A 24,983-nucleotide genomic window follows, 5' to 3' on the forward strand; every position below is an offset into this window, starting at 1 on the left:
TGGATTCAATGCTCTCATTTTGATGTTATTGTTACTATAGTAACAATGTACAGTGTCAACTCCTCATAATACAATACAATTATTGATATGGTGAGGAGGCATTTATTTAGCATTTTTGGAATAAATCATTTGTGTCAGTGCTTTGTAACAGGTAAAGGTAAAGCTGTAAAATAAGTTCTACAACAATCTGTAGTTTTGTCAATAACTTATATAAATGTAATACATGTGTCAGGTATTAATGAACAATAATTATTTTAGGGATCACACCATCCAATAGCTGATTAAATTCCTGTAACCACCCACGCTGCAATGTTTTGTTACTTTTTTATTCATTTTATCTTTAAAACTGGAACAAGATGCATAATTTTATTACCAAACTGACTTGACTGAATATGTTTTAAAGAGTAAAACACACACACACACACACACACACACACACACACATAACCCTTTATAGTTAGGTAATTAATGTCTCATCTGTTTTACACGGTTTCTGATGGAGAACATATACATGTGTCAGATGATCTGTGGCCTCTGCACATGGTTGCTCTATCACACCCAACCGCTATCGACAGAGTGCACAGCAGGTGCTTTACTGCAACACAATTACACTCCAGTTCACTGCACACTTGTGCCACATATATAACACATAGGCACACATAACTTCATTCATTTTTTTTCTTGGCTTAGTATGCAACGCTTCCACCTGGGCATTTTGTACAGGGTATAATCACTTCATTTGTTGCTGTAGACATTTCTCTGGTATTCATTGATTTGGCTTAATAAGGGCGGTGGTGCACCGAGCAAGCAGGTGGACAATTCATACAGAACAAAATTAGATGGTGCATCTGTCTTATTGGAAATGGATGAAAAACTACAAGGGTGATTAAGCTGATTGAACTCACCATGCTGTAGCAGGGGCCAGAGTGCAATACCTCACACAGTGTACACACCTACCAGCAGGCATCTACTAAACCTGTCACCAACCATCTAACTAATTGTGTTCATTAACCAAGAACAAGGGCTACAGTCTAGCCTGGAAAAAGGAATGTTCCTGTCACCCTACATTTCATTAAAGAAAGGAAAGAGACAATGGCAATTTGTACAAAATGAAATGTACCATACAATGAGGAGCTTAAAAAAAAGGGAAATGATATACTATGCTCATTAAAATTCCAACCTATAATCCTGATAACAATTTCAGTTGTCAGTTGAAATACTATACATGATAAAAGCAAAGAACATAAAGGTTAACATAATAAGATGCATCTAAATAAGAAGAGAAAGAACTGTGAAAAGATATTACATGAATTATATTTGTTATTTTACAATATAAATAAATTTAGAGTTTCTGCAAAAACGTATGATGCATTTTAAATCAAACCCATCAGCATGTCATGTGGACATGCATCAACAGATGAGATTAGGCATGAAAAAAAAATCTGACCTTTTGTAGATAGCAGTTAATACGGTCAGTATCACAAATTCGTTTAGATTTTCACAGGGACCCATAAATAATGAAAAAATCTGATTAAGACAATGGATATCTTTGAAATCTAGAAAAAAAACATATGAATTTTTTTTTGCTAATGACAATATGCAATATGCAGATCATTCAATAAGCTGAATGAACTGCAACTCAACATTAACTCAATCAACTCATAATGATGAATGAATATCTACTTTCTTTGTATATATTAAAATTTCCCCATCAGTGTGGTCTCAGACTTATGAACCCAAATGTGTATTTACTATATACATCGTCAACTATAACATTACAACACAAAACATTACATCCAATATTGTGAAGGTTCCCTATTAACATTTGAGCATTTGGCAGATGCCTTTATCCAGAGTACTTTGACGGTTACATCTGAGCAATTGAGGGTTAAGGGCCTCGCTTAAGGGCCCAATAGTGCCAACTTAGTGGTGCCAGGTGTGAACCTGGGACCTTCTGATCAGTAGTCCAAAGCCTTAATCAGTGAGCTCTGTTCCCACAGGGGACTCCACAAGATCTCTGGGGTGTTCTGTGACGTCTAACACTAGGAGGCTGGCAGTAAATAGTTTGGGTGGAACTTTTCAAAGAATGCATTTCGTGTTGAGATCCGGGAAGTTTGAAGGCCAAGTTGGGCTCTTTGCCTACCTGTGTGTATCAGGCTGTGGTGCACTTCATATTCTGGTGCTACAGTGGCTTTTCTGTGCTACAGAATGTGTTTTAATGTGTTAATGTTGTAATGGAGGATCGGTGTGGACAGTATATGCAGTCTGACATTTGCCAGTAAATTCTTCACTATTAAAAAATTCATTTAGGATCATTGTACTGGTGTATATATGTTTTGAATAATTGTAAACATTTATCAGTATATGCCTATTAGTGTACATCTGCTGAGGGTTCCATTAGAGAAGAGTTGCAATGAAACACTTGCTCACATATTTACTATAAATAAAGGAGTTGGATCCATTTGGAAATTTTTCTCTGCTTCAGTATTCTGCTTGTATTTAGAGGTGATAATACTTGAAAAGTACTCACAGTGCTCTCAGTGAATTGCAATGGCTTTACCCAATGTCAGAGAGAAAAAAAAAAGAGATTTAAATTATGAGACCTTCCCGGTGTGTTGTGCCGTTTTGCTGGAAATTCAGTGAAAGTTTGTCTCCACTAATGCACCATCTGTCTCTTAAGGAGGGCCTCATTAAAATGAAGGAGAAAACATAAATAACGTTTGTACTATCAGACAAACCACTGTGTAACTAGTGATGGGTGCAAGACGAGGAGGTTCATTTACCTCCTCACATCATTAGATTTATACTACAAACACAGATACCTGGCATGCTCGAATTAGCTTAATGCGGAGAAACAGATTCAGCATGACCACATGGCCCATGAATTTGCAGTATAAAACAACATTTTTACATGTTTGCATGAACAGAACACGAGCAGACACTTTCAGCCTTGATCAAAGTCAAGTGACTCCATGCTGGCTAAGGAAAATTAAATATATTATTATCTACATGATGAATATTACAAATAGTTGCTACAAATGTGTTTAACTTTATTTTCTGAATGGTTTAGTCAGATTATTGAGATTACCTGAATGCAGTCCACTCTCCAATGTTACTTGTTTTTTCTTGTGGAGATGCGTAGTGGATGTTTTTCTGTTTCGAGAACAAGAAAAACATAAGGCTTAGTCTTACACTATAACAATAAAATGCAAATAAAAAGAAAACAAGGATAAAAATAAATGTTTAACAGTAGATGATTATACCGAGGCTGTCCCAAAAGTCTCCATACATAGGGCATTAAGGGCATCCATTTGAACACCTTTTTAGCAAAATGGAACTTTAATTACAAAACATTCTCCGCATGATTGCCATTTCTTCGTAAACACACAGAGTCATCTCTCCCACTCAAGATGAACTCATGTTAACACACCGGCTGTTATGCATGTCTGATTCTTTAGAAAGACCCATTTTTAACAAAGAACATACACCATACAATTTTATCCTTACAATGCATAACATTAAGCCCAATATCCCATTGTGCTGCCTGGCCTCTCGGGCATGTCTCTTCATGACCTCTGGTGATGTGTTGCGGTGTTTGGCACCAGGAGATGGGCAGTACATCCTTTGGGTGCTATGGGTTGTGCGGTGGGACATCTTTGGATCAGATTTGTTTGTCCAGCACATCCCATGGGTGCATGATTGGATTGGGATCTCGGAAGGTTAGAGGCCAGGTCAGCAGCCTTAGGCTCTTTGTCTGTTGGGCCCCGTGCACAGTGGGCTTTGGATCACTGGATGTTCTCTTGCCTTCTATGATGACCAGAATTGGCTTTTTCGATGATTTTTGCTTCAATGGCTTTTCTGTGGTTGCAGATTAGACAGACTGTCCTTTGTCCCCCTGGCCATGGGAGAGCTTTGGGTGCTCAAGATCCTTTACTGGTATATACAATTGATAATCATTGTTAACATGTTAATGTTGTGTGGTAATGGTATGGCTGCTGGGGGTATAAATATATAAAATCCTATAAATTTATATGAAGATGTTTGTTAAACATTTATTAAGCAAGACATTAGTCAGTGGATTAAAGACAAAAGATGTTACATTTTTTCTACTTCTCAGTTTTTGTCTTCTTTTTCTTCTAGCTATTTAATTTGTACACCAATGTATTAAATGTGTCCATGTTTTGTTTAACTCATGCTCTCATCCATAGAAAATGTTCATGGTTTAGCAGACAAATCAACCAAGCACTCTCTGCTTAGCTATATATATATAGCTGGTCAAATGATTACACAAATCTAAAAGAATTGCAGTTATCAGTTCCCAATATGCTTCACAAATCCACCAGTAATCTGACTACATCACAAAAATGTGGTAGAATTTTCTGCCACCAAGCTGTGATTCAACTTTTTAATATGATGACCTCATGCATAAAGAACCATCACATGAGGAATAATCCCATGTCTGCTTAAAGAATCAATCAATCAGAACCAGCCCTTTTAGGTTAATTTAATGCAGCCTCATGAATAAAGCATCAACTTTGCATAGAAACTGACTCTTTTAAATTGTTCCCAGTTAAGCTTGGTAAGGATTTTTTTAAACAAGGTGAACAGTAGAGGTGAACATGTCAGGGCAGAACCAGGATAAGTAGAAAATGCACTGCATCTGAATTAGTTTTAAAAATAACAAAATTCTGAAAAATGTCACTAGTTATGTTTGCACATATTACAACAGATATAACCAAATAAATCATTAAGGACTTGTATGTACTCCAACATGGTATAGGGAAATATATACACATACTGTAGTACTGATTTTCCAACATGTACTCCTTGTATCCCTGAAATATAGTTAATATATTGCTAATCTTTTCAAGGGAAATATGTAAGTAGCTTGGTAAGTAAGGAATAAAACACAATAGGTCATGCAGTTATGGGAAAATAAGATCTATTTCCGAACAAGCATAGTGGACTACACAAACCAACATGCTTGCACATGGTCATGTTTGCCAGAGATCTGATTGAACAGACCCGCTCCTCATTACCACAAACTACATAAGCAGACTCCAAACCTAGAATCAGTGCTATTTAGCATGCTCCTGTCTGAATTCACCAAGCCGTTGATGTTTATTTTGATGTTCGGCTTTTGACCGCTTTTGTTTAAAGATTCAGATTTTGGCCCTGACCTTGTCATTATTGTTTGTACATCATCTGACCCTGCCTGTTTTTAACCTTGCTTTGGATTACTGTTTGGTACCTGTTGGCCTGGTGTTCGTAATTAAACCTCCTATTTTACGCTCATTTGCATCCTTCTCTACCTTCATTATACCCAACAGTTGCATAGACCAGTATTTACTAAAATAATCCCAAATACATCAATATTAAGTATTGATGCTCCAACATGCAAGGCTGAGCATGAATTATGTTCGCATTCTCTATTTTCAATGTAAATTTCGAATAAAGCAGCAATTTTTCATCTGTTGGGCCAGCAAACATTGCTAACATTAACTTTAGTTTACCATTACTTCCAGAATAAAAGTAACTTTTAAAAAATTTATTTGCATCACCAAGGAGATACTGTAGAGTGTGTACACACACACACACACACACACACGCACGCATGTACACACACAAACACACGCACAAAAGAAACAAACGATTGCCCTATCTTTTCGCCTTCAATTTTATGTAGGCTTAAATTCCTTTTCTGATAACCAGATTTAATTTCACCATGTTGTGCATGCTCTGACTTCTTCAAACAGAAACTGGCAGAGACTACATTTAAAAGTCAAGCCGAAGCAAGTTGATCAATAGACCAACACAAGCTGGCCTAGATTTAGGACAATTCAAGCTTAAGCAGAGAAGGAATACAGAGAATGTTTCAGTTCCATATTTTTAAAAAGAAAAAAAAAAGAAGCATGTATTATTAATAAATTTTATAAACAACATGCTATGTAACTTTAATGACAGTCAAATAAAATGTCATAAATCTCCTCCCATATCACTGGCTCAAATGGCTCTGGGTAAGGGAGCGAAAGTTCGGGGGGGTTCAAGCCCAAACAGTGTGGAATTTAAGGTTACTTGAAGATGTTTGAAGCAAGTTGACCAACAGACCACAATCTGGTCTAGATTTAGTTGCCTCACCTATAGAGGCTACTGGGATACCATGCTAACGTTGGTTAATTTCCTCAAACAGCATACCCTGATACTGTACATTTCATTGCCAAAGATTACAACTGCCAATCATTTAACAAACAGCTTGTTGTTTTTTTCTTCGTTGTTTGGTTGCTTCTAATTTTTCCCCCTTTTCCCCTAATTTGGTCACTTCCCAATTCCTATACACTATCTAACTTCTATCACACAACAACAACAACAAGTCCCCAGACAGGGTGAAAGCTAACACTGCTTCCTCAGAGACTTGTGAAACCAGCCAAATGCCTCCTTACGAATTGCTTCTCATGCTGCATTACAGGGCAGCATGACACACTTGGAGCTAAGCATTATTTGCCTTCTTTTACAATCACAACCACAACTGACCAGTGAGAGACTGGATGTTGACAGATAAATAATAATAATATCCTTTTTTAATTCTTTTGCATTAAAAGAATGCATTTTTAGTGTCCATTTACAGTTTGTGAAGTCCATTTATAGTTTCTGTCATATTAGTACCTTTAAGGTGATATAATTAATAGGTATATAATTAAAAAATATATTATTTGTATTGCAGAAATACCTTTCAGGAATTCAAGAATTGAATATTGCTCTGCTATAAAACTCAATAACTGATGCAACATAAATCTTTTACAGCATTCTCAATCTCCTTATCACATAAATGACTTCCATCAAGGACAATTTATTTATCACTGTGGTTCAGCTTTAACTGCTAGAGCCATTGAGGTGTTTACAGAGAGGCCCTTGACACAGCACAGATCAACAGCGTGTAATCTAATATCTCACCACTATCGGGTTCCTGTGAAGGCCAATTTTAAAGGCAACAATAGGCTTTTTAAACATACATTGATTTTTTTTTACACACTGATAGGCATTGTAATGCATTAATTCTACAATTACTTGGATTTTTTTCGTTGCCAGCAAGCCAACTTAAATTTGCCACATCAAATATAGGACTTTATTGGTTTATAGGTTAAATACAAGTGTTGCAGAAGACCTACGATTAAACATCCAGACTAAGAAATCCATATGACTAGAATTTAGAGGGTTTATGGTGTTTCCTTCTGTTGTAATTCCATGCTCTTGGGTCCAACTACAAAAGCAGTCATAAGCTGAATACTTACATTTACATTTTTAAATTCTTTTATAACTTTCTTTGATGGTTTGGGATGCTCTTAGGGGATAAACGTGTCCTATAGAGAGTGTGTCAGAGACAGTAAATGAGGCTTAACCTAAATTTCTGGAGGCAGCAGGAATGTCAGCCTCTGCGCACGCAAGACAAGTTTGACAACCCACTCTACCACTTTTATTAACGTTCCCTGAACTTGTTCTATTTTTTTGCTCCCTATTTTATTTTTGGCATTTATTATCACTGACCTTTTCCTCCATCCTGAAGTGACAATACAATAAAATTGCTATTAATTAGCTTACCTCTTATTGGTTTGATGTTTAATGTTTTTATGTGGTAATAACCAATGTATAAAGTCATATTACACATTGGCATTAGCAGCATTACTTAAGATGGCCAAAAATATGCGGACACCTGATCACCACAACTATGCCTGTACCTTCCTGAAACTACAGTACTTTTTTTTTTTTTTTTGAAACTACAGTACTGGCAAAAAGGTGGGACTCAAAAAGGTAGAAAAATTCTTTTAACTGTTTTTGTATGCAGTAGCGTCAAGATTTCCCTTCACTAAAACTGCAAGGCCTGAGCCTGTTCCAGCATGGCAATGCATAAATCAAAGTTCATAAAGATTCCTTTAATGCTCTTGTGCCTGAATGGGCAAATCCCCACAGCCAAAACCTAGTTCAAAGACTTCCCAAAAGAGTGGAGGTTATTATAACCTCAAACAGGAACTAAATCTAGAACAGGATGTTCAAAATGTACAGCAATGCTCAGGTATTAACAAACTTTTAGCAATATAGTGGAGCGCTGCATATAAGATTTTACATGATTTTCAAATTTATTTTTTTTATAAGGTGTATTATTATCGAGTGATAATTATGTTCCAGTCGTGTGCCCTTCTCTACTACTAAACTCAAGCAAAAAGGAAATTCAGAATTAACACAAATAAAATTATTTGAAATCAACGGCCATGCTGGATGTTATACATACATATATATATATACACACACATCATTGTGTAAATATACACTACCCGACCAAAAAAAAAAAAAAAGAAAGTCTTCTCTAACACATCTCAAAAGATTATCTATGGGATTAGATCTGGACTTTGCAGTGGCCAAACCATGTGTGAAAATTATGTCTCATGCTCCTTGAACCAGTCTTTCACAATCTGAGCATGATAAATCCTGGCATCTTATGCTTAGAAGAAAAAGTCTATTGATGGAAAATCCTGATCATTCAGTCTATCCAGGTAGTCAGCTGATGGAATTTTTGAGCACTTAACATTGTTGAACTTAAACCTGATCAACAGATACAACCTTATATTATAGAACACTGCCATACCACATGTTGTCTTTGCTCGATGAAGGCCAATAATTTGACCCTTTTGAGTAACATCTTTGCCATGACCAGAGGCACCCATCAGTTAGGGTTAAATTACTTGTTGCCAGCTGAAACATATTAATCACTGCAGTAATTATCCAATGGAAAGCTTTTAACTATTTGCTTAGTTAAATCCAGGTGGTGATTTTTTTGGCAGGACAGTGATATATACTCAGCAAAAAAAGAAACGTCCTCTGACTTTTAACTGTTTTTACTTTCAGTAAATTTAATGTGTAAATATTTGTATGAACACTAAAAGAGTCAACACCATAAGACATAAACTAAAAATGTTTCACAATGTGTTCCTGAATGAAGGGAGGCTCAAAAGCAAAAGTACCAGTCAGTATGTGGTGTGGTCACCAGCTGCTTGAAGTACTGCAGTGCATCTCCTCCTCATGGACTGCCTATTGCGGACAGTCTGAGCACTGATGGAGGGATTGTGTGTTCCTGGTGTGACTCGGGCAGTTGTTGTGGCCTTCCTGTACCTGTCACGCAGGTGTGATATTCGGATGTACCGATCCTGTGCAGGTGTTGTTACACGTGGTCTTCCACTGCGAGGATGATCAGCTGTCCTTCCTGTCTCCCTGTAAAGCTGTCTTAGGCGTCTCACAGTGCGGACATGGCAATTTATTGCCCTAGCCACATCAGCAGTCCTCATGCCTCCCTGCAGCATGCCTAATGCACGTTCACGCAGATGAGCAGGGGCCCTGGGCATCTTTCTTTGGGTGTTTTTCACAGTCGGTAGACAAGTCTCTTTAGTGTCCTGCGTTTTTAGAACTGCGACCTTAAATGCCTACTTTCTGTAAGCTGTTAAGGGCTTAACGACCATTCCACAGGTGCATGTTAATTCATTAATTATGGTTAATTGAACATGCATGGAAAACATTGTTTAAACCCTTTACAATGAAGATCTGTAAAGTTATTTGGATTTTTACAACATTATTGTTGAAATACACAGTCCTGAAAAAGGGACATTTCTTTTTTTGCTGAGTATATATTCTAAATTCAAAACATGTAACAGCTTGCAGCTCATGAAAATTAAAAATTGTGATTAATATTACATTTTGAGTTTGAGTAAAGTACTATTCTTACAGTATAAATACAAAGTATCTTTTGGTCTAGTTAAGAGTAAACATAGTAACAATCATGGGAAAGGCATATTAAATGAATTATTAGATAGCTGGAAATAATTTTAATCACACACAATCTCCCCAAACAAACCACACCAAAGGGGATCAGGATTTTTAATTCAAACTGCCATTATAATGCCAATGTAAAAGTCCCTTAGTGTACAGTATGTTACTCTCCTATACACAGTATCAGTCAAAAGTTTGGACACACCATTTACAGTAATTCGGTTTTTATTGTTTTGTCATCAGTTCAATCACTCACTCAATGTCTATACCGCTTTATCAAGTTTACAGGTTCGCGGGAGGCCTGGAGCCTATGCCAAGAGACTTTGGGCAAGAGGCAGGGTACACTCTGGACGGGCTGCCAATCTATTGCAGGTTACACACACACATATACATATTCACACGCTCATTTCTACACCACGAGCAATTTGGAAACTCCAATTAGCCTAATCTGTATATCTTTGCACTGTGGGAGAAAACCAGAGCACCCAGAGGAAACCCACCAAGCACAGGGAGATGCACACAGATCCTTAGATGGAATTTAAACTTGGACGATGGAGAATCAAGGAGACAGCGCTAACTGCAGAACAATACTGGAGATGTCAAAACTATGAAATAACACATACAGTATGGCATTACGTAATTAAATAGCAACAACAACAACAAAAAAAAGTCAGTTGTTCAGTCAGTTGTTATTCTATTTCCCAAACTCTGCTGTTCTGAAATAATAGTTGCAAGAACAGTATTGTCAAGTGCATTAGCAAAACCCATTAAGCATCATGATGAAATTGACCATGCCAGGAAAGCAAGACCAAAAGTTTATTTAGAATTACCAGTCTATTAAGAATAAAAGTACCTCAGATTAAATTTGTTATTAAGGTTCTACAGATCATAAGTAGCAGACACATCTCAACATCAACTGTTCAAAGGAGATTATTGCATATTTTGGATGCATTCAGCAATTCCTTCACAATGTAGAAGGAAATAAAAACCAGAAAAGACCCTGAAATTACGGTTGTCCAAACTTTTGACTGGTAGTGTATAATTTTTCCACTTCAATTTTACAGCTGACTACTCTTCAGAAAAGTGTTTGTCTCCCTCTCATGGTTTGCATCATTTTGACCTTTCAGAGCTCACAGTATCTCTGTGACCTGCTGTTCTTTGCCTGCTATTATCACCCCTAATTGCAGCCACTGTGATGACTGCTTATAGAATCACTCTCACACTGAACAGAAGGAAGGTGTTGGAGTGGAGGGTTGGAGAAAGACAGACAGTGATAGGCAGAAAGTGAGATGGAGACAGATAAAACAGGGTAGTGGTAGAGAGAAAAATAGCTCTGCTTTGTCGACCCCACAATGCGACCTGCTCCCAGAGGAAAGCAATTTACCGCTTGGCTGCATCCAGAACAGTATATCTGAATCACAAAATAGCCTTAGATAAATTACAGCCAGCTTCTTTCTGTGTTCCTTATCAGAGAGCTAGAGACCGGTAGGTACAGCTCGGCTGTGATTCTAAACCACACAGCAAGTGGCCTCATGGAGCGCCGTCACTAAGCAACATTGGCCAAATTGGACACGTAGGGATGTGATGTGTGGGAAGGAGAAGACAAAGAGACGTCATCCAAACACGCAATGCATGACTCTGAATGTGGTCCTCCAAACAGGAACTAAACACGCTGTTATCTTCTACAGACGAAAACATTTCAATCCCCTAAAATCATATTAGGTTTAAAGAATAAAAAAATGTCCATCAAACCATGGACATTTAAACCTGCTTTTGCAATAAGTGTTCTTTGTTAAACTTTTTTTTTTTGCCCCAAAGAGGTCTCAAGTTTCTATTTGTTGTTTGATGGGGAGAGTAGGGGTCTGTGTTCTTCTGTTGCCCTATTTCTACTGCACTGCTTTAGTGTGATAGCACAAACATAGAAGAATCCAATTACATGGTGTCTGGGGTCCTGACACCACCTTGGGTTTGTTTCAATCACCTCTGCGCAACATATTAAGAGGTTTAGGAGAGGTGGAGAGCGAGGGCAATGAGGCATGAGGTGGCTACAGGCCCACCAGGGGACAAGTCTAAGAGATGGTCCTGATAGCAAAGTGAGAGAACCTTGGATAAACAATAATCAAAGCAGTCGGATGTGTTTATGAGCTTTCATTCTATCAAATCAATAAACATATATAGGTTTATGCAACTAGGTCCTAATTTACTAAATCAAATTCATGTGTAAAATGTGTGGTAAACGTAATGGAAGTCACAATGGAAGACTGCATCTTTCAAAAGAGGAATATATTTTGTATGCTTGTCTTAACAAAAATGCAATCTCTGCCTAATTGTGTAAAATAGCTGTGGAGTCAATGCAAGGAGATTCGTTTAGTACAGTGTGACTTAATGAAGCCTGAAAGTCACACCTGGGACAACAATTGTGTGTGAAAATTAGTATGACTGAAAAGAAGGTATTATATTTGCAGTTATTATGTAACATTACATCTTTTGTCAGTTTCTGCTAGTTCAAAACCAAATTATATCATTAGATTGTAAAAGTAATTTATTTATTTATTTATTTATTTATTTAACCACAGGGTGAATCAAAAATAAGTATCCACACTCTAGTTGTTGAATTTATTTTAATTAACTTTGAGAAAAGAAAAAATGCATAATTTTTTCATATAAGTTCCTTGCTTTCCAACATACTTTATCCATCTATCAACAAGCTTTCATATTCCCTCATTAAAAAATGTTTTGGCTAAGCTGAGAGCCACGGATGCGCCGCTGTCTTCACTTCTTAATCAGAAGTGATTCTTCAGCTTCATAGGGCTTCTTTCAGGAGACCAAACAGGTGAAAGTTAGATAGAGCAAGGTCAGGGCTATAGGGATGATGCAATGTTGTCAACAGTTGTGGTCAGATGTCCGGCCCCTTCTTTAAGGCTAACACGTGTGCAACTTTTCTTGAACTTCTCTATCCATTCCTACCCATTTCTTTGCAACAAAACACTCTCACACACTCACTTACTCGTCTTCTACACTACTTTATTCTGTATTCAGGGTCGCGGGGACCTGGAGCCTATCCCAGGAGACTTAGGGCACAAGACAGGATACACCCTGGACAGGATCCATAGCAGGGCACACACACATATACATACAGTACAATCACATTCTCATTCACACACTACAGGCAATTTAGGAATGCCAATTAACCTAACTTGTTAGGTTCCAATTCCAAGCAAATGAACTGATGATCACACAGCGTATTGAACCTAGAAGCAGCGGAAGACCACACCGGGTGCCACTACGATCAGCAAAAAACAGGAAACTACAATTTACGTGTGCTCAACAAAATTCAACAATGGTAGACATGGCAAAACAGTTTCTGGTCTGAGGACTCTCCGTTTCATTTGGATGGAAGAGTCAGAATTTGGTGTAAGCAAAATTAAAGCATGGATCTATCCTGCCTTGTATAAATGGTGCAGGCAGCAGCTGCTGGTGTTATGGTGTGGGGGTGATTTTTTTGGCTCACTTTTGACCCCTTAGTACCAACTGGGTGTAATTAAATGCCAAAGCTTGGATGTGTATTGTTGCTGACCATGTCCATCCGTGTATGCCTACAGGATAATGCACCATTTCTCAAAGTTAAAATAATATCATATTGTTTTTTTGTACACAACAATGAGTTCACTGCATTCAGATGATCTCTAGAGTCAGTTTGGGATGTAGTGGATCAGGAGATTCTCATCATGGATGTTCAGCCATGCCAATTAGGACCAAAAATCTTTGAGCAATTTTTCCAGCACTTTGTTGAATCTATATCACAAATAATTAATGCAGTTCTGAAGGTAAAAAGGGATCCATATGGAAGTATAAAAGTCCCAAATTTTTTCTCAGCAAAATAGCAGGTTAAATTACTGAACTTAACAAAAAATTGCTGTAATAATTTTTTTTTTCTGACTTTAATAAGAATGGAAAAAAATCCTTACAGCATTTATAATTTTGGCAGCCTGAAGGTATGCGGTTAAAAATAATGAATATGGTATTTTTAATACTTGAAAATATTTTTTGGAACAACAATTTAGTAAGGTCAATATTCTTGCTTTAACTTTTTAAATGGTTAAATTACATTTTGATTTGAAAAATACACACCACAATAAATTACAGTGCCAAAAGTGTCAAGCATTATAAATGCTGTAAAAATTCGTTTTTCCCATTCAGATCTAATCGCAGTGCAGAAAAGTGCAAACATTTTTACTGCAACAAGTTTTTTTACATGTAATTTCACATGCTGTTTTGATTTGGCACTGCTACTGTATACTTCCATATGTCCAACCCAGTACTAGCAAGGTGTATCTAATCAAGTGACTAGTGAGTGCAGATATCTTCTGCAAGTTCTCATTTCTGGTGCCAACAATGTTTAAACAGAGACAGGGGCCTTTGACATTACTTCATTTATATTTGCTTTCTCTCTTTACTTTTTACATAATGTAGTTCATACAGTTATTCTGTGTAAATCACCCGACTCTGGTGGCTGAGTGATAGGCTTCTTGCCTGCCCCGCTGAAAGCCTACAGTAGGTTTGATTCTCAGCCAATGCCCAAACCCAGCCGCTGTCTCAGACAGAATTGAAGGGTTGCATCAGTAAGGACACCCGCCGTAAAGCCTGTGCCAACCTGTATGCAAATTGGTTGGTCTGCTGTAACAACCCCTTGACAGCAGAAAGAACAACAACATTCTTTGTAAATCCCCCACAATATGCACACACAATCCATTCCATATGAAAATGAGTGTAATTATTTTGGATCTTAGTTAATCAGGGCCCTTGATATGAAACTGTGTTGATGATTCAACCACTTTTCATTAACCAATAATTTAAATATTTAACATCCGGGCCAGTGTTGTTGCCTCCCAGCTCCAGGGTCTCAGGTTCGGCTTCTGAGCTTACGTTACACTCAAAAAAATGAACTTGGCCTGTTACATGTACTAAAATGTAATATGTGTTTTGTACATAATAATTTCATGTTTCCAAGATAAACATGAATAAATTATGTTGTATTTGCATGAAATTCAAGAACTTACCATGTATTAGCTTCAATCATGTTGAGATAAACCAAAGAGATCTTGTCACTATGAAAACCGGAAATATCAGATCAAACATTGCAAGAAGATATCGCAAGAAGAGAAGACAAACGTTTGGCGGGCGTGTGGAAAAGGGAAGCAGGAATTAATTCCCATATTTCTAAATAGAAACGAAATACTGAACATAAATGTCACCTGCTGTTTAGCGATGTTTAGTCCCGTTATTTTGGTTTAAGCTATTTCTTGTATTTTTAATCACACTTAAAATACCGACGGTTAAATGCGCGTGCTTAATCTGCGGTTCGGTTCTGGTTTCGGTCTGTTCTCATGAGTTGTGAAGCGAGAGGAACAATGTATAAATATTGTTCATTTGATAAATTAAGTATCATGAATTTTAATTGAATCTATCTCTGTATTTTTTCACAGGAGTTTGTGAGTGAAAGTGTCCTGTCTGCATCTGACTTCAGGAGTTTCCTGACCAACCGTCTCTAACGGTCATATTTGAAAGTCATAACGTACAGTTATAAAGTACAAAACGTTTCTGTTGGTGTTTAATTTTTTTCCCATGATTAATACTTATTTGTGGTGTTTTATGTTTTGTACATCTTTTCAAATTGAGACCTCATTTGTAACTTGCTGCTGGTGTAAAATTAAAATCTCTGTTTTATCCCTTGTCTTATGCTTCTTTCCTTCACAGAATTCTGTTGACCAACTTGAGTTGAATCAACCTAATTTACAACTGAAAAAATTGTTGTAACAACGCTATTCATTTATGTTAACAGTATAAAATTATGATGGATTATTTTTTCATGTAAAATTATGTGTTATTTTATGTATTAATTAAAGTTAAGTTAAATGAACCTAATAAAATTTATTTGACTGAACCTAAGAACATTACGTTGAGCCAACAAAATTGCTGAATGCTGAAAGAAAGCCATTAAATCAGGTGGAATCCTTTCCATAATTTAATTATGTTCATTCAACAAGTTATTTTTTGAGTGTACTGTGTGAGTTTCAAATAGGATAGGTTCTGGATCCTCTGCATCCTGACTACAAATAGAGTGGTTGGTAAAGATCAATGAAGGAATATAATATTTCTGCTCACACCTTCACTATTTAGATCTGCTACATCATTATCATTTCTTAAGCAACACATCCACCTACTGAAATTAACTGAAATTCATAGCATTCATGAATGATTACATGGAGAACCCCTTATAAAAACCAATACTGTAATCCAATTTTCTGCCACTTCAAGGACTTGCTAATGCATTTATGATGACTGGCAGTCTGGAACTTTTAAATGAACAAGGCATGATGAACAATCATTAAGACCTTAAGGAAGGTGAAGCACAAGCAAAATATTGCATATATTTCTGCCATCTAAACAAATCCTTTTTTTTTTTTTTTTTTTTTAAAGCAAAATGTACCTTTCAAAGCTAAATAATTATAAGAATATTGCTGTTGCCTTGCAGCTCTAGAGGTGTGGGATCAAATTCAACCCTCTATGTACTTTTAGGTACTTTAGTTTCCTTCCTCAGTGCAAAGGTTTGCAGCATAAGCTTGTTTGTGCCATTCAAGGTGTCTTGTCTACTTGGTGTTCAAGTATTTTTATACTGTAGCATGATCAATTACACTGATCAGGCATAAAAGTCAAAAATTGTTAACATTATAACCATCTAGGTTTTGGGTTCTCCTTATGCCACCAGGAAGGCTCTGGCCCCCTGGGACTGGGTGTCAAGTCAAGTAGGCTTTTATTGTCATTCCAACCATATACTCTTTAATACACAGTGAAACGAAACAACGTTCCTCCAGGAACAAGGTGCTACAGACATGCAACAACACACTTTACCGGAACCAGCTAGTTAGCTAAGAGATCTAATTAGCTGACTATCTTATTTATGACAGATTTACATTTTAAGTTAACCTAAAACTATCTATTTCTATACAAAAAAAAAAAAAAAATAGACAACAGACAACAAAGTGCACGAGCAAATGTGAGCTACAGAGTGACAAACACAACAACATGGCCAGCATTGACGTTTTTCAGTCATTTGTGCTTCTTTATATTTCTAGAAATCCACAAAAGCTGTAAATGCTGTTTACGTGTACTGTGGGTCTCCAGTTTTAATATCATCTTTAACATCTTTCCTGCTTCAGCTAACACAGAAGGTTATTCGAGTTCATGTTATTTAACGAAAGTTAGTCTAGACTGTGCCAATTGCAACATTTCTACAATGCTATAAAAATATTCGTACAAGATTGTTACTCACCAATGTTCCCAAACTTACATTGGCATTAACTTATCTGCAAATAAAATGTTGCAGGTAGCAGAATTGCAAGGACATCAACAATAAGTATTGTACAGTGTGTATGTAATGATATGTACAGAAATTCCTGACAGATTGAATGTTTGCGGAACCATAATTTCTTCTCATTACAGGGTTTAGAAAACATTTCACAGTCAAAAAATTTTAAGCGGGATTCAATTTATTAAAATTTAATTTTCCTAAATAAATTTGATCTGTGCCTTCATTATTGTTCCTCATATTTTAACTATACAAGTCTTGGCCTAATTCTTGGCAAAATCAGAAATATTAAACCTTCAAAAACAACTGTGTTAAAGACAGAAATGATGACAAAAATCAACTATTTAATTTTAAAGCAAAATTAAAGGAAATTCACTTTTCATGTTCCTTCAAAGCAATCAATTGACAAGGTTCTGAATAAAGTGTCTGCATTCTGAGAATGGCAACACTACATATTTGTAACATTTTTTGCACAATTTTGGAATGCTAAGCATACCTAGTCTTACCTACTCATTCATGGCCAGTGCAATAAGAGGTTATAGCGAGAGAGAGAGAGAGAGAGAGAGAGAGAGAGAGAGAGAGAGAGAGAGAGAAAGAGAGCAAGAGAGAGAGAGAGAGAGAGAGAGAGAGAGACCTTTCTACACAGTGCTACAGTACTAAGTGAAAGCCCATAGGGACTTCAGCCATGAAAGGAACACAGGCGGGAATCTCAGTTAAAGCTCTCAGGGGAAGTCAGAAGGAATTTAAAGTACTGTGCCAAGCAGGTAACAAAGAAAAACTTACATTTTGTACACTCACTTCAAATGCATGTCCTTAGGCATCCATGAATAAAAAATTCATTTGAACTGCAACATAAATAAAAATCAGTTTAGCTCCAACAAGTTAATCTGCAAATTACTTTTTCCTCTTGAACTTAACACAGGCATTAAAACAGTAACTAATCTCACCGCAAAACCCATCTGGATCTATAATTGATGACCATGATATTAAAGTTTTTACCTAAATGCTCCTTTTGAAGTCAAAACTTCAACAAAAAGAAGAAGTCCTGATACCATGTAAGGGTACGACTGCAGCTTACTTTACTCTGTTCAGTCAGGTAACTCTGAAATGACTGACAGCAAAATGTATCAAAGTATTAATTTATTCGGTGAAAGCTACAAAGGGTTAGTGATATCTGCTACATTACAGACACAATAACAGACTCGTTTAATGTATTCCCTCTCAGGCACTGCCTGGGGACGATGTTTTCATGTCACCAGCCAAGAGCTGTTGGGGCCAGTGCGATTCTGTGCACAAGCACATTGTTTAGTGAGGAGAAAGAAGACACGGCATATTGCCTTGTCCAGTATCTATCAATATGGCTCTCTGCAGCCTGATGAAGCGTTAAACCATGCAGCACTTATGTGCATTCTGCATTCTCACACTTCTCTTACAGTCAGAACATATTTCTCTATTCCCCTAAGGTTCCACTTTCCTGGATGATTGAACAGCTGTTTGTCTAAAAAAGGGACCAGACCATTTAACTGCTATTCCCCTAGGGTCCAAGAAGGACTTCTTTTCAGATCCAGCTCTGTAAGGCTATACCACTGCATGGGTTAGTTTTTTTTTTTTTTTACGTTGTCAATATCATGTAAATATTAATGGTGTTATACTTAACCAATGCACTGACAGAAAACAAGCAAAGCCACGGAGCAACAGGGACAGACAAACAAAGCTATACAGTATAAAAATTAGAGGGTATGCAGTTATGTAATGTTTTAGAATGTGTGTTTTAGAATTGTAACAAAATCTAAAAAAATAAATAAAAAATACTACAGAATTGGATATGTAAAAAAATCTTGATCCTTACAGAATTGCAATTTAAATTAAATCAGCACATAGGTATTGTGATAATATGCTACCGGGAGGGCCCTGGTGATATCTTCTAAAACAACAAAACAACTTATACACTGATCAGCTGTAACATTAACACCTGTTAACACCCATTAACATTGATTATTAATTATTTACTATTTAACTGGTGACAGAATCATGGGCACCAAAACACTCAGCGCACCACTCCCTGCTATGCACGGGGCCTGGCACCAAAGGGCCTAAGAGCCCCGACATGGCCTGCAAATTCATAAGATCCCAATCTGATTGAGCATCCCATAGGATGTGCCAGACAAACAAGTCTGTTCTATGGAGGCCCCACCCCACATCCCATAGCACCTAAATGATTTGTTGTCAATGTCCTGGTGCCAGACTGTACAGCACACTCACAGAGGGCCTGAAGAGCCATGCCTAATGGCCCCAGTGGCACATGGAGTCACTCAAAACCTGGGTATGTTGTTAGACTTGTTTGATTCAGCTGCTTAGGTGAGGTATTAAAGTATCTTGAAATAAAAAAATGGATAAGTTGAAATAAACAGCAAGGAAAACACAAGTTCCATCTACAATGGTGTGATAAATATCAAAAAGAACGAAAATTTTCAAATCTTATTCCTGTAGTGCAATAAAAGCAATGCTGCTATGCAGTCTGTCTTTGAAAAGAAAGAAACACTGCTGTGGTAATCATGTAATGAACATTGTTCAGATTACTGAAATTACAGAATTTTCATTGATGAGGCCCTTTTGAATATCAGAAGTGTCTGAAAGTGTGCTCACACTGAAGACTCTTTCAAAAATGCTAAATATATATCTCACAGACTTTCTCATCATAATTTAACAGTATAATATGTTATAAATATGTGCCCCATTTCATTATATTAAAAAATATATAAATAAAATTATTTAGCCACTTATCCTTATGACATTAAGTGTTAGAAGCACTTTTATTTGTTTTGTTTAATAGACTTTATTAAATTAAGCTTTGCTTGCCATATAAAACAGTTCATTACATTCTTTTTTTCTCGTTATCTGTTAATGTGTTTGTAAGTTAGCTAGTCAGTTTATGGTGTTAGTGTTTGACAAATGTGCACTTTTTTTGGTTAAGCTACATTTTTAGTCAGGGTCTGTAGGGTCATGTTTGTGATTAATACATGAAATAGAAATGTATTTTAATAACCCTGTTATCCTACTGTACGTAATGAATCCAGATACATTTCCAAGAAGGCTGGTAGAAATTTTAACACCGGATATGACGCTAGTCAATCGCAGGGCGCCATTCACACTTACACACATGCATTCACACCTAGCACAAATTTAGAGTAGCCAGTCTGCCTATCTGCATGTGTTTTGGACAGTGGGAAAAAAACAAAAGAACCCAGAGAAAACCCACAAAAGAACAAAAGAGCATGTGACAATCCACACACCCCCATAAACTGAGCTGAGGTTTGAACCCAGGACTCTAAAGCTGTGAGGTGTGAGGCGGCAAAATATTGTAAAATAGAAAGATTGCCAAGTGTTAGCTCCTTCTATGTCTGTGATCATCACCACTACCATCAACACCACCATGACCTTTCTCAGTTCATCTCACTAGCCAACACTGAATGGAGACACAAGCCTGCCAAAATACACTGCCTGGCAGCCTGCAGACACAATTCAGATGCAATCCAACGTTTTAGCCAATGAGTTTTGCTGCATGTCTGCATTGAAGCCATATGCTTCCATTCATTTGAATAATACTGTTAAACCACCATATAAAGCTCTTTAAATGATCATAGGAAAGAGTCTCTGTAAGAAAAAAAAAAAATCCACACATCACGTATTCACTGTCAAAATGGTGTTAACAGGAGATTATCACTCCAGATATCTAATGTAATGATTGCTTTTCTCAGAAAGGTGTTATAGAAGGTTTTTCGATGTAATATTAACATTAGAAGTTCTCTGATTCTCTCCAGTCCCCATGTTGACCTTGCCTGTGGAAACCATTAATGTACTTTTTAAAATGCCTTTCAAATTTTAATCATCCATGTCATCAATACTTAATGTTGAATTCACTCTTAGCACACTGCTGTGTAGAAGCAAAGCTCAGGAGGATTCATCGTTTTAGCATTCAGGAAGAGGGAAAGACATGCCGGACTGTCAGACTTGACAACAGACCATTACTTTGGGACAGAGGATTTTGTCATTTACACAACTCTACGAGGCAGCTCTATGTTTTTTTTCTTTTTCATGCAGATAAGACATCTAGTATGCTCTCTTTTTGTGCAGTTCCTAGTTCTAGTATGCTCTCTTTTTGTGCCGTTCCTTTGTAGATGTGATTCACTGCCTAGCCAAACAAAAATAATTTGATAAAAAAACTAATATTAATATTTCATTCGACTGTCTTCACCTGTGATTATGGCGCGTAAAGTGACGGCCAGTTCATGTGTGAAAATGATTTCTCATGCTTCCAGAACCAAAAGTACAAATACATATACAAAAATAAATAGGGAAGAAAAATTATTGTGATTACCTGGTCAACTTAGTACATTCAGGTAGTCAACTGACTTTATTTTATTGCCACACAAAGTTGTAGAACCTTGGCTTGACCAACTGGAGCAATCACTACAGTACTGTACAGTATATTCCCTTCCCTCCCTAATACACCCATCACTCTGGAATACGGTTAATCTGGACTCCTCGGACCACGTGACCTTTTTTATCGCTCCAAAGTCCAGTTTTTAAGCTACCTTGTAAATTAAAACCTTTTGTCCAGTGTTTTCTTATGGCAACACAGTGGTAATCTTAATCCTTGCGTTTTTGCTGCACAGTGCATGTGGAAATATTCTTAATTTCACTATTACACATAGATGTCAATTCTACTTTCAGTTGTTATGATATAACTTTAGCAAGCATTTAAGTATTTAATATCTATGCATCATTTTTTTCTCTAAAAGCATTTTTGTGAACATTTAATTTCAAATCTTATTTTATTTGCTTAATAAAGGTCAATGATTTGATCCTTCTGCAGTGGAAACGTTATTTTGACTAGGTAGTGTATAATCCATCGTTAACACCTGTGTCACAACAGACTGTGAAATTGGCATAAAAGTATTTAACAGAAATACACACATACACAGACTAGCTAGAAAAACTAGTTACAGCAAAGAAAAAAAAGCATGGAGAAGCTAGGCAACTGGATCAACATAATCCACTCAAATTAAGTCGATAGGATATAACACAAACTGTGTGCTATAGTTAGTAATGGTTGTATTTTAAATTCTGCATTATTTTGTTATTTTTTTGCCAAGATTCATGTGAATTTCACTGTAAGTGTGAATACAGCACTTTGGAGATGCTGGCAGTGATAATTAGTTATATTTTAAGAACGCAAGCTGCCGATGAACAGTTAACAACACGTACTACTTCTCTACCAAAATACAGTCTGTTGTTCGCTCAACAGTCTGTAAAAGATTTGATATAAAACTTTACCAAATCTAATCTATAGTGTACATTACCTTGTACAACCAAGTAGATGCACAAATGGGGATTAGTGTATGTATATATACAGTATATATATATATATATATATATATATATATATATATATATATACACACACACACAAGCCTTCAATCAAATTAGCAATGTAGATGAATACACAAGCTGCTCAGAAAACACATTTGCCCTGTTATGATTTCAAGAGCTTATCATATCACATATTCATAACCCTATTCAAATATTCTTTCCCTCATCAGTTGTGCCTGAGGAGACTGAAATTACACTGGAATGAGTAGCACACATTATACTGGGTTTATTGCATCTACTAGATTTACTGTCTGCAACCTATATGCATTAATATCTCAAAGTTAACACACAGAGATGAATAGCAATAATCTGCATTCATTATATTTTACACACATTTCAAAATCTAATTTTTTTTTTCTAGTAGGCATGAATCAATAATGAGCTAAATGAATATTAATATTTTCTAAATTACAGAACGTCATGATTTTTGGCACACAACAACAACAAGAGCACAAACTCAAGGTGTTTGCTGAAATTAGTTGAATTAATATCTGATAAATAAGTTAAATGAAGATTTGATATGTGTTAAAGACTGTATACTGTATATTTAAAAATGGTTATTAAATGCAACATGGAAAAAGACGTTTGCCTAAGAAAGAAACCTCAGATTTTCTTTCATGACCTTGCAAAACGAAGTACTCTCAGTTTGATAAAAACTGCAGTGTTAATTAAGGCCCAGTGAAGTTTGTGTATTCGCTTGCACTTCATGGATTATTAAAGATGCACATAAACATTTACTATTCATGAGTGCAATTTAAAGTAACTGAGTTTAAACGAAGCTTTGAATACAGCAGTGTGTGCTTCAGGCATGCATTTTACAAATCCACTTCCTTTTTTTCCCTATTAATTTAAATAATTTACCGGATTAAGCATTCACACACCCTTAGTAAAATTGAGAACAAAAAAATTGTGGAGGAGACAACAAGTGGGATACAAATTCAAAAACAAGAGCATTTATTATAGGGTTGGCAGTCTGACAAAAAAACTCTATTCAACAAAGCTCAACTCTGTAAGAAAATGGACAGGTTTTGCTAGACTTTACATTTCAGTCTGATAGGAATTCTGTTATATACCACCCAAGTTTTAAGACATCCAGAATGGTATTTCCTGCATGCCTATATCAAAGAAACTCTAAGATGAGACCTTATGTAATCTCTTCTTTGTCTCCTAGACAGAAATGAGCCATCTTTGTGACTTGAATGAGATTTAGGCATTTTCTGCATCTTCTTAAAGGTGTCTCAAATGTGGCTCATTACCTTTAAATCTCAGAGATAGTTTACATTTGTCTCGTGTGCAACTCACATACAGTATGCAGAAATGAGCTATCTTTGAGACTTGAATGAGATTTCAGCCGTTTTCTCAATCTTCTCATATGTGTCTCAGATATGGCTCATTACCTATAGTTCATATTTGTCTTGTGTGCAACTTACATATTTATTGTTTCCCCAAAGCAGTGTTTCCTGCACAGAGGGGCCAGGGGAAGCTCAGTGGTTAAGGCTAAGTAATGGTTCGGAAGATCCCAGGTTCAACACAACCACCAAATTGCCACTGTTGGGCCCTTGAGCAAGGCCCTTAACCCTGAACTGCTCAGATGTATAATGAGATAAAAAATGTAAGTCGCTCTGGATAAGAGCGCACCACATACTTTGCCTGCCGCAGATAAAAATGAAGAAAAGACCAAGAAGACAAAGCGGGCGGTGAAGGTGGGTTTTACTTTTTCGTGCTGAATTTAAAATTAATTATTGTTGACAAGGAGTCAAAATGTAAGTTAAAACTGAGTCTGTGGTTACAAAAAAAAAACTGTGGTATACTTAGCTGAAATTTACACAGCTTACGTTACTTAAATTGCAAAAGAAATGCAAATGCTACCTGTGGGTGGTTTAGCATGTGGATTAGCATATCTAGGCAACTAACACTTGAAGGGTTGAAAGTTGTTTTTATGGTAAAAATCAGTCAGCTGGCTATAGTATTATTATTAGACTTTTTTTTTAAATAGTAAGTTGATGTTACTGCATAATCAGTTTTTGTAAACCAGTAGTTTTATTATAGAGTGTTCAGTGTTTAACAGTAGTTACCAGAACATGTAACTTTAGAGACTTTAGAGGTTTATTATATTCTTTAAATTAAGACCAATATGTTTGTTTGTGAAAAGCTTATCTTGGTAATTATATACATTTTACTTTAACTGGGTTCTTTTCAGAAGCATGCCACCTCAGGAGTCCAAGAATAATGCAGGAGAATGTTCCAGAGTCTCTATCAGCACCACATCATCAGTCAGGTCAGCACCAGCCCATGAGCAAGCTCAAGCCCACCTCTTAACCTTCAGAAAGTTGGGAATAGAGGAGCAGATTGGTGTTTAGGTAAATCT

The 24,983-nt window shown here is 36.5% G+C and overlaps 1 protein-coding gene across 2 annotated transcripts in view; it reads right to left on the minus strand.

Moving 5' to 3' along the window:
* The window catches only part of mgat4c (mgat4 family member C), a 168,488-nt gene that overhangs the window by 114,122 nt on the left and 29,383 nt on the right, over positions 1-24,983 (minus strand). For both annotated transcript variants that reach the window (XM_053500634.1, XM_053500633.1), the window contains exon 2: positions 3,089-3,153. The gene's annotated coding sequence lies outside the window, so the exon portion shown is untranslated. The remainder of the gene's footprint in view (positions 1-3,088; positions 3,154-24,983) is intronic.

Source organism: Clarias gariepinus, chromosome 7 (genome assembly GCF_024256425.1).
Source record: "Clarias gariepinus isolate MV-2021 ecotype Netherlands chromosome 7, CGAR_prim_01v2, whole genome shotgun sequence".
Taxonomy (NCBI): Eukaryota; Metazoa; Chordata; class Actinopteri; order Siluriformes; family Clariidae; genus Clarias; species Clarias gariepinus.